Below are 9,259 nucleotides of genomic sequence, written 5' to 3'. Positions count from 1 at the left end.
CCTTACAAAGCGAGTGTCCGAGTACCGCCGGCGGCATGTCAAAGCCACATAGCTGTCCATCTAAACAGCCGTCCACTCAGCCCCCAGGACCAGAATGCTGAAGTGGGCTCTCCCTATACCTGCTCTCCAGCTATTGTCTAACGACATACAGTGCACAAATGGATTCCTGAATAGCGCGGATCTCTATCTCCCCCTTGCGTCTCCAACAGGACATGTAAACAGTGTCTCCCCCAGCCACAAAACCCGACGTCATTCACCCGTCGCTGACAATTTCCACTCACAAATTCTTAAATACTCCCATATATAAAACCATATCCACTCCTGCCAAAACTCACTTAATAATAAAAAAGCATTCTCCCTTTCTAAGCATAGATGAGTATGCATTTATCTTCACCCATCTGATCTATGCAAATTAAGTCGGGGAAAGACATATATATTACCTTCTGCAACCTGTCTGTAAACAAAACGATCTCAGGTACTACAACAGGACCTTGTTTTGACCATTCGCCAGAAATGAGCGCAATGTTGTACCCCTCAAACTAGGTACAAGTACAACAGATCCTCAACACCCTATCATCTTTATCCTCTACCATCAAACAGTGAAAAAGTCACGAAGGCACCAATGCGATCCACCTCCAGCGCGGACAAACGGAATTCACAATACTCTCCGCGAACAACTCAGAGTGCGACCATCCAAGAATTCCTAACAGCTCGCCAAGTCCAACACCTCAAACTACAGATGCCTATATGAACAAGATCATATTAAATAGACACACGCTGCAGAGACCCCTTTAAAGTTTGATCACCCATACTCTAAGCGAATGAGAAGTTGCCTCTGGCCCTTGTTCAAACAGTGTTTTCTAACGCGCGTTTGCACACTGCTGAGCATTTCGTCTTTCTGCCGCGACGTCGAAGTCATTGTCTGATTCTGAACAGACATTAACATGGACTGATGCACGGCCTCTAACAGGAAACTATACCTTGCACCTTGTAAATCATATTCTGACAGTCGATAGCATAACATTGAATGATTTTAAATAAAGGTCAGCCACAACACAAGGAAACTAGAAGATCCTGCTGGCGTTGTAGCGACTTCCCTCGAAAGTGATTGACCACCTCTACATTTAAACTCATACGTCGCTGTGTCCCAATAGTTTATAACTCTGCGTTCCATTTCTAGTGATTGGTCATTTTTGCACACAAGTACGAGATCACCGTTTTCGGTGCTAGCAACCTAGGAAGTTGCGGTCCATCAACCAAAATTTGTCCCCCAACTCAAGCAAGCATTGTCTGTCATTCATTATGTCGTACCCAATGCACAGATGCGATGGATAAGACACCACCGATCTGCTGTAACATTGTCCATCATAGCTGATACCGCGAAAAATTTTACAGTAAGTCCAACACTGGCCAATCATGTGACAGCTTGTTTTCTTAATTTCAGTATCATAGCCAAACCATATATCCTCTCCTTTGCAAGTATCATTGTGAACATTCATAGATGACTGCTCAGCACGTCCATTCACACTTAATTCTCGAACACATAAAGACGATCAAATTATACCAGACAACACTATACATATTTCTAAGACCTCGCGCATAGTACTCGATCAATCTCTCTGCGTATGGCGGTCACAGAGCTATCTAGTCCTCTTACGTTAAAAGACCATCCTCACCTCGACATTGACCAACCTACCCCGCAACATCGCTACCCAATTATTCCTCAACCAAGCAGACGAATACAGCTACACTCCATCTCTCTTGACTGAGTAGAGCTTTCCTAGTCCTAACCCCTCCAAGTGCACCACATTTCTCGAAATGTAACCAAGTCTTGGAGCTTAGCACACCATATCGATCTATAGTAACAGATCTCAAAGTGCCTTAATTTAATAGCATATAGTTAAGAAGAACAAGAACGGAGCGATATTTATACACAACATAGTTCGATACATTTTTAAGTAAATCATCCAATCTATCATGTGTAAAGTATTGTTCTAGAGTCCAGGATCGGTGCATCGAAAGTTCCGGTAGGAGAGAGAGAGAGAGAACATAAACACACACACACTCCTAAGACTAGAACGTTCAGCACTTAAAAACGGGCAATAACCTTGGATCGTTACTTTTCCGTCCTGTCAGACATACATCCTCCTCCCCGGCTCCCCTACGCTGAGCTACCTCTACCCCAATCGTAAAACTTTTCCTTTCTATGATACGAGCCCAATATAGCCCTGTGGACACGCCTAGTGCGCAATGATCAACCCAGATCACGAGTCAGAAATAATACTATTACTCCATCAGGTCTAAATAAAAAATGATAGTTATTAGCAGCCGGTACATCCTACAAGCAAACAGATACGCATAACACCAGCGTCCACCATGTGAAAATTACAAATCATCCCGTCACCAACTCTGTAATCACCCGTCTGTCGGGTAAGTGTGCACACAATGATTACAGCCCCTCACAAATACCCACAGCTAACTTAGTTATGACGCTGAAGTCTCGATTTTACACCAAGCATGCGACAGGGTGGGGATCGCGTAAATCAAATTGCGTTTAGAGGAATGTGTCAACTTCCATCACACATGAGATGGAAGTCCTCTCTGAATGTGGAGGTGACTGGATACGCCTTGATTACATTTAGAGGCAATTTTAGAACACAGAACGATAACTTATGTCACGGTCGCATAGATGCACCTGACATAAAATCGAAAGAAATGCGAAAACTGATTAGCGCATAGATATAAAGTAACCTAATAAACACCGAAATGCGGTGAAAATGAGAAAGTACTTGCTTATCTTCTGGTTCACAGGGGGGCATTTGTACTTGGAGTCAAGTGGGCGGTAACAAGAGGAATGCAGGAAAACCATGACATCGAAGCGAGCTGAATAACGAGGACAGTCAATTTTTTCTCGTTGAGTTCGTATCATAGTGTATGTCTACTGAGGTAGCAGTGATACATGCGAGTTGAATACTGTATTTGATGCTTTTCAGGGGGACAGAGAATCATTCACGTCTAAACTTACATCTGTGTTAAATGATAACAGAGGGTGTACGGGATGATCGATTGAGGCAGAGCTGCAACAAACGTTGACTCATTTATTCTAGCGAAGGACAACCTGCTGAAGGTAGATTTTTTTCCAGTATTCTATTTGGATGCTTTAGTCAGGTGATATAGCCAGCGTTCTAGTCGTATGCGGCTACGTGTTCGGTATGTGGTTTAAAGCACTGTCTACTTGCGACCGTTAATGGTGAACCCGTCGGTCATCAGAGGACTTCCATCTCAAGTGTGATGAAAGTTGACACATTCTTCTAAACGCACTTTGATTTACGCGATCCCCACCCTGTCGCATGCTTGGTGTAAAATCGAGACTTCAGCGTCATAACTAAGTTAGCTGTGGGTATTTGCGAGGGGCTGTAATCATTGTGTACACACTTACCCGACAGACGGGTGTTTACAGAGTTGGTGACGGGATGATATGTAATTTTCACATGTTGGACGCTGGTGTTATGCGTATCTGTTTGCTTGTAGGATGTACCGGCTGCTAATAACTATCATTTTTATGTAGACCTAATGGAGTAATAGTATTATTTCTGACTCATGTTGTGGTGTGATCATTGGGCACTAGACGTGTCTGCAGGGCTATATTGGGCACGTATCATAGAAAGGAAAAGTTTTACGAATGGGGTAGAGATAGCTCAGCGTAGGGTGACTGGGGAGAATGATGTATGTCTGACAGGACGGAAAAGTAATCGATCTAAGGTTATTGGCCGTTTTTAAGTGCTGAACGTTATAGTCTTAGGAGTGTGTTTATGTTCTCTCCCTCTCTCTCTTTCTCTCTCTCTCTCTCTCTCTCTCTCTCTCTCTCTCTCTCTCTCTCTCTCTCTCTCTCTCTCCCCTACCAAAACTTTTGATGCACCGATCATGAACTCTGGAGCAATACTTTACACATGATAGATTGGATGATTTACTTAAAAATGTATCGAACTACGTTGTGTATAAATATCGCTCCGTTATTGTTCTTCTTAACTATATGCTATTGAATTAAGGCACTTTGAGATCTGTTACTATAGATCGATATGGTGTGCTAAGCTCCAAGACTTGGTTACATTTCGAGAAATGTGGTGCACTTGGATCGGTTAGGACTAGGAAAGCTCTATTCAGTCACGAGAGGTGGAGTGTAGCTATATTCGTCTGCTCGGTTGAGGAATAATTGGGCAGCGATGTTGCGGGGTAGGTTGGTCAATGTCAAGGTGAGGATGATCTTTTAACGTAAGAGGACTACATAGCTCTGTGACCGCTATACGCTTAGAGATTGGTCGAGTACTATGCGCGAGGTCTTAGAAATATATATAGCGCTGTCTGGTATAATTTGATCGTCTTTATGTGTTCGAGAATTAAGTGTGAATGGACGTGCTGAGCAGTCATCTATGAATGTTCGCAGTGATACTTGCAAAGTAGAGGAAGTATGGTTTAGCTATGATCCTGAAATTAAGAAAACAAGCTGTCACATGATTGGCCAGTGTTGGATTTACCTTAAAATTTTTTGCGATATCAGCTGTGATGGATAATATTACAGTAGATCAGTGGTGCCTTATCCATCGCATCTGTGCATTGGGTACGACATAATGATTGACTGACAATGCCTGCTTGAGTTGGGCGGCAAATTTTGGTTGATGGACCGCAACTTATGGATGATCCCGTACTTGTGTGCAAAAATGACCAATCACTAGAAATGGAACGCAGAGTTATAAACTATTCGGTCACTGCGACATATGAGTTTAAACGTAGAGGTGGTCAATCACTTTCGAGGGAAGTCCCTATCGACTGTAAGACTATGATTTACAATGTGCAAGGTATAGTTTCCTGTGAGAGGCCGTGCTTCAGTCCGTGTTAATGTCTGTTTAGAATCTGACTTCGAAGTCGCGGCAGAACGACGAAATGCTCAGCAGTGTGCAAACGCGTGTTAGAAAACACTGTTTGAACAAGGGCCAGAGGCAACTTCTCATTCCCTTAGAGTATGGGTGATCAAACTTTAAAGGGGTCTCTGCAGCGTGTGTCTATTTAATATGATCTTGTTCATATAGGCATCTGTAGTTTGAGGTGTTGGACTTGGCGAGCTGTTAGGAATTCTTGGATGGTCGCACTCTGAGTTGTTCGCGGAGAGTATTGTGAATTCCGTTTGTCCGCGCTGGAGGTGGATCGCATTGGTGCCTTCGTGACTTTTTCACTGTTTGATGGTAGAGGATAAAGATGATAGGGTGTTGAGGATCTGTTGTACTTTTTAAAAAATGTTGTAAAGTAAGAATAATATTGAGAGGGTTTTAGATGGCTGGTCACGCAACGAGGCGAGATCAGGGATGTGTAGTTAAAGGGCCGTGTAATGTCGTGTGAGGAGCAATCCGCAGTGTGCTACAGTGTCATAGGAGGTAAAGACATGTGCTGCTATGATGTGTCTAGCGTATGGAGGCTGCGCTTTGGAATTATGCTACGTTGATATTAAGTTGAGTTTCACCCGCGTTCGGTGGTCGCAGGTCGGGATCGCGGTCCTGGACGGACGTATGTGTGTGCTTTGACTGCTGTCGAGCGCGTTGACCGCGCCAACTCACGCTTGCAGAAGCCGAGCAGGGGCTGTGCGAGGTCTGAAATCAGACGGATGGGTGACTTCACGATCCTGTTGGCAGGTTGCGGAGTGGGGGTACCTGCGCACGTCTGCTGAGTTATTTTGCGAGCGAATCTGCAGGCTCTGCTATGCGTTATTAGGATAGTTTACGAGTACTGAGCGTATCTACACATCTGTATGAGGTATTATTTAGTAGCAGTTTGCTATAGTGTGTACTGAAATTATGATTGGGTGCGTGTCTGTGGGATGTTCAACATGGCCCAGGGCACATCTGGGATTGGTGTTTTGTGATAGCGTGATAGATGCAATGTATGATTAAATAAGTTGTTCGTAAAAATAAATAGAGTGTTCTCAATGATTACACACGCCTGCAGCGCAGATCAGAGTGATTGGTTTTCCGTCACCATCTCGGTTGCATGCGAGTAGTAAATGTTTTCCCGGCCGCGTTAATCGTGTGCGTCAACGAGCTATGAGCTATTCTGACAATAGATGTGAGGCCGGAACAGACCTGAGACGCCGGCGGTATACATGAGAAGAACAATGCAGCTTTCACATGTGTCGGCTGTCACGAGCGCTTAGAAGCTGAACTTGGCTGGAGACTCTGGAACCCCCTTCCGTGCCGACCGCACGCGCGCGCTGCCTGCCTTGGAGCGTAATCTAAGGCGCATAGGCGATATCAATTTCTCCGGTGTTAGGTGCGAATGCGACTGTGTTGAGGTCATGTTTGGGAGAGACTGAGCAGAGACTTTTGGTCGGTTTGGCAGCTGGGGATGTTTGGGCGCGTCTGTTGCACTATTTTGCGAGCATGTCTGTGCACTGTGCGGTGCTTTATTTGGAGAGTTCAAGAGTACAGAGCTCGTCTGCTGATACTGTGTACTGCATTATTTAAGAACTGTTTGCTGTTGTGTGGTGAAATTAGGAGTTGTTTACGTGTTTGTGGACTGTGTCAGATGACCACAGTCGGATCAGTGCGAGTGTTTTGTGATAAATATGCTCCACGACTAAATAAAAGGGCCCCAAATAAATAGAGTGCAGCCCTTCCTTACTTCCCCGAGCAGCACAGCGCAGTCTGAGTGGTTTCTGCGCAAAAACTGCAATCTGGTCAGACTGTGAGTGAGTCAACAAATAACTGGACAAATTTATCTGTAGAGGGGTTAGAGGTCTGAATTGGAATGAATATCTTGGCGGGTGTGGTTGTGTTGCCACGTGTAGTGCACTACTGGAGTTCGGAAACTGTCTTATATCAGCCTTACATATCGAAACCTATGAGATGCAAAAGTTTCAAAAAGATATGTCCCAAATAAATAAAGTACACTCTTTCCAGCTTCGATCAGCCTATGGACTGAAATTATTTCCGAAAATTATGAGTTGTTTGGCTATTTGGACGTAAATGTTTTGCATTATTTATAGCGGCTCGCATGTCTGTAGGCCGTGCTATGAGTTATTTTTAACTGTTTACAATTAGCAAGCGTGTGTCTAGAGCATTATAAATGAGTTATGTAGGAGTGTTTTGCAGGTCTGTATGGTGTGAAACATGTCGGTGTGATACATACACTCCATTCCTAAATAAAATAAATTGATTTGTCAATCCATGGACCTAGTGCAGGGTGAGTCCTTTTACCCGAAACGTGTAGGAAGAGGTTGAGTGCTGATGACTTAGTTTAGTGGTGATGAGCTTGGTTTGCAACAAGTTTCTTAGGTTGGTGGCGGAAGCGCCAGTGAGCTTTGTTTAATGGCAGATTTCAAACTTGGCACTGGTTCATAGGAGGACGTGGCGGTCGGGTTGCTGAGGTTAGTACAAGTGCCCTTTATTTACAACAATTTTGTTAGGTTGGTAGAGAAAGCAGAAGTGACCTTTCTTTACTGCCAGAATTCAAACTCGGCGTTGGTTCCTAGGAAGGGTGGCTGTCTTGCCCTCGAAAAGTAGTTGAAATTAGGTAGTTGAACACCTTTGCATACGTATATGAAATTGTAAATTGAATTATTTAATATGATTAAAAACGAAATGGAATTAAGTACTTAGGTATTTTATAGAAGACTAGGTCAGTCGCGTGTATGGAATGTGTGTGACGCAAGCGAGGCGGCGACGCCGCGATTGTACAGTTATTAGGCGCGCGAGAGAGAGTCAATTAGCGGTCCAATCATGCTGTTATATAGTCATGGCGGATTCCACTGTCGAGCAAACTTTGCCGCCAAAAGTGTAGCACTGCATTCTCGCTCGCACAGAGACACGTGGTGGACGGTGAGCGGTCGGCATCGACAGGTTTGAACGTGCCCTTTGGCACCAAAAGTGTAGCAGGGAACAGCCGACCGTTGTGTGATTCAGCTCCGAGGAAAACAATTTTGGCGGGAAATGTGCGGAGGCGACGAATACACGTAGTGAGCGGACAAGGGGCGCTGTGACGTCAAACTCGGTAAGTTCCAGCTTGTCCAGCGAAAACATGTTTACGACGTGGGAGCGATCGCTGGGCTCGCCCCCCAGTGTACCGGCAGTCCAGTGCGGGCGACCGCTTCACGTGACAGGCGTCGGCAGTGTCTCCGTGCGCCGGCCAGGGGGTGGCGAGGATTTGAATTAATTCAGTTGGAGCGCGGACTTCTTGGCGACTGCACTGCGATATCAAAGATGTGTGTGCTGACTGTGTTGGAGAACAAGTGATGACCTTAATGCTTGAAATAAAGTCTTCAGTCCCTTCCCCCCCTGCAAAATCAAAGGTCGTGACTTACGTTACCACAAGAGCAGTTTATTATTTGACGCGAATGTGATGGGCTACCAGTGAAAAAAGATAAGTGACGGAGAAAGTTCGTGCGTGTGATCAATTATGGTGTTGGGGTTTGAGCTTGTGATAGATTCTTGTTATCGATGTAAGGAAAATGGCTTTCTCGCCGAGAAAATCGGCCATCTTGAATAAATAATAAATGATAATAATAAATAGAAGTACAGTTTTCGAGACATTGTCGTGTTGGAATTTGAAATTGGCGCAATTTTCTAGTGGAGGTAGGCCTATAATAATAAATAATAATAATAAATGATAATGAATGATAATAAATGATGATGAATGATAATAAATGACCATGAATGATAATGAATGTTAATAAATGATGATGAATAATAATAAACAAAAGTAATGTTTTGCAGCCATAATCGTGATGGAATTTGATTTTGGAGGGAATTTTCTAGTGGTGGCAGGTCAATAATAATAAATGATAATAAATAATAATAAATAAGAAATAATAATAAATGATAATGAATGTTAGTGAATGATAATGAATAATAATAAAGACAAATACGGTCTTTGCATGCATTATCCTGTTGGAATTCAACTTCCGCCATTTTTTCTTCTGGAGGCTTAGGTTAGTGGATGTAGCACAATTGGCCTATTTTCCTGTCAAAATTCAAACTACTTCCGTCATTTTTTCTTCTGGAGGCTTAGGTTAGTGAACGTAGCACAGTTGGCCTATTTTCCCGCCAAAATTCAAACTTCCCGCGATTTTTTTCTTGAGGTTAGGTTAGTGGACCTAGCACAATTGGCCTATTCTCCCGCCAAAATCCGCCATATTGGATGATGTCATGCGATGTTGCCAAGTCTACACGCCGCCATCTTGGATGACGTCATCGCCGACATCTTGAATAAATTT

The sequence above is a fragment of the Schistocerca serialis genome, chromosome 7 (assembly GCF_023864345.2).
Source record: "Schistocerca serialis cubense isolate TAMUIC-IGC-003099 chromosome 7, iqSchSeri2.2, whole genome shotgun sequence".
Lineage (NCBI taxonomy): Eukaryota > Metazoa > Arthropoda > Insecta > Orthoptera > Acrididae > Schistocerca > Schistocerca serialis.
This window is presented reverse-complemented; position numbering follows the sequence as displayed.